The following is a 2,667-nucleotide window of genomic DNA, read 5'->3' as shown; positions in this document are numbered from 1 at the left end:
TCCCCCCCCCGGACAGGCGCTCCCGGAGCTACGGAGACCCCAGGGTCCTCCTGCCCAAGCTGCTGAGTGTCCGCTCTTCTGAAGAGAGGATCGCTTTGATTCCTTCCAGAGGTATCGATGGAGCACTGGCCTGGTGTGCCAGGCAGAGCTGGGGTTCCCGGATTCAGAGTAAACAAAGCAGGCACAGGGCTCCCTCAGGGAGCTTCTGGGCTACAGGGGTGAGGATGGCACCCAATGCTAACCAAGATAAATAAGCCCAACACCGAGTGTGTTTTTGAGCACTGAATGCCATGGAGAAAAACAAAGCAGCAGAAGGACATTGGGAATCCAGGCAGATGAGGGCGGGGGTGCGGGACGGGGTGCTCTTTTAAATAGGGTAGGCATAAAGCTCCCCAGGGAACCCCAGGCAGACTTTTAGAAGGTAGATTTCTTCCAGGAGCCAAAGGTAGAAGCTCTTGAGAAAAGACAAGTGGAAATCATTTCTGAATGTGTGACAAAAACGTGAGCTTCTCAGAGGGGCCTCCGTCCCATCCGTGGCTGCTGTGGGGTACGGTGCGGGGAGGGGCGGTGGTCAGGCTGTCCCAGCGCTGGCTGACTGTCCATCAGGATGCTGGCAGGTGGCAGGGAGCGGGGGCAAGCTGTGGGCTGGGAGCTTTGGGTCTGTGGGGTCATTTAATGATCCCTGCGCTTGTCCCCTCGGCAATGGGGTGCCTTCCTGGTCCTCTGCCTCAATCTAGAGGAAATAAGACGGAGGCTGTCCCCAGTTCTTGGCCCCTCCAGCTAGGGAGTGACTGCACACGGCCACCTGCCCCTGCAGCTCTGCGGGGTCCCTGCCATGGGAGAAGTTACCAGAAACCCTTGGAACCCAGGGAAGAGCTGGGGGGAGTCCCAGCAGGTTCTGCTCGGACGGAGAGTGGTGGATTGAATCACGATTGCTCTGATTTTCTTGGTTTTCCATTTTAGCTGCATTCCAGGGGTTAAATCGGGTCTTCAGCTGGCCTAGGAGTATCTAGACACCAACCACGCTGTTCTACAAGGAGGCCCCTTCCATCCCTCACCAGGGCCTGCCCTGCCTGCGGCCTCTGGGGGCCTCTGTTTCCATTGGTTCAGGTCTAACCCAGGACGGAGGTGGGGGTGGAGCGAGAGGAATGGAGCCAGGAAGCTGCAGAAATAGCTTTCAGGGGGTGGGAGGGCGTGGTGCTCGCTGAAGGCCGAACACCCACGCGGGGCGTTGTTCTCCATCCTCTGGGGCTGAGCAGATCTCAGAGGGAGGGCCACTCTCCCCAGGAGTCAAGACCCGCATTCAGTGAGGTCCTCACCAGAGGAGCTCTGGCTCCTCTCACGGATCGCTTCACCGCTGGGAGGGGAAGGCAGTGTCCTGCTGGCAGTGGGCTCTGAGAAGGGGACGTGACCGGAGTGTCACTGTGCCCAGCACACCCGGGTCCCTGGTCGGTGTCTAGGCTCCATCTGACCCTGTCCCACCACGGCGCACAGATCAGATCTGGGCACGAGTGTGGTCAAGGGGACACCTATCTTTGGCATCCCTTTCTGGTCTCAATGGCCTTTTCATGTCCTGAGCTCACCTTGGCCCCCATGGGTCAGTTTCAAGGCTATGCCACAGGCTGGAGCCCACCTTGGGGCAGCTGGGAAGAGATGGGACAGCAGCCAGCTGCACTCAGGACTAGGAGAAGCCATAAGCCCTCAGCCGGGGCCCAGAGTGAGTGCTAAACAGGCAGAAGGAAAGCCCAGGAATGGGACTAAGGGGCTGCCGCCTGGGAGATGGAGGCAGTGTGTGGGGTGATCTCCACTGCTTCGGTGGGTGCCCTGTCTCCTAGTTACCTGCCTGCCACAGTCTTCCGATGAGGTCCCCAACCCCGCAGGGAGGCCAGACGGTCAGATCTCCATGTGGCTGTGGACACGGTTGGCCACAGCCTGCATGTGCTCTTCCCAGCCATGGAACCAGTACCAGGTGGGGGAGGTGATAAAAGCCCAGGGCAAAGGGGGACTGGACGGGGCGAGCACGCTGGGGAAGGAGGTGGATCTAGACAGTGCCTGTCTGAGCCCTCAGCTACTGAGCCCTTCTCAGAGGTGAGCACTGTGTCAGCCATTTCTGTCATCCAGGGCCACCCACTGTATGACCTCCATTATATTACTTAACTTCCCTGTGCCTCGATATCTTAGTCTGGCAAAACAGGGGTGGGGAAGAGTCACACTGATGTGGGGAGGCTGGGTGAGGAAGTAAGACACTCCAGCATGTCCAACACTGAGAAAGTGCCCCAGGCTTGTAGCATACATCATCACCGGGTGACAGGGATGTGGGAGCCACTGAGACCCAGGGAGAGGTGACTTGCCCAAGGTCACACAACCAGCAAGGAGCTCGTCACACTGCCAAGAGGCCACAGGAAATAGATGGGGTTTCTAGCCTCCCTTCGTGGCAGAGGGAGCTGCAGTTGACCTCACCGCACAGAAATCGATAAGCAGGAGGCTGTTAAAAACCACCTCCCCATTGAGCCTGCCAGGGTCAGGAGCTGAGGATTGCCTGGCTGGAGGGCACTCAGGGCTGGTCCATGCGGGGTGGGCAGAACATGCTCACGGGGGTCCCAGGGACAAGGAGACAGGGCTGCTCCCGTAAGATTCTGTACACACACCTTAGCTCCCCGCTCAACA

Source organism: Mustela nigripes, chromosome 13 (assembly GCF_022355385.1).
Source record: "Mustela nigripes isolate SB6536 chromosome 13, MUSNIG.SB6536, whole genome shotgun sequence".
In the NCBI taxonomy this organism is placed as follows: Eukaryota; Metazoa; Chordata; class Mammalia; order Carnivora; family Mustelidae; genus Mustela; species Mustela nigripes.
This window is presented reverse-complemented; position numbering follows the sequence as displayed.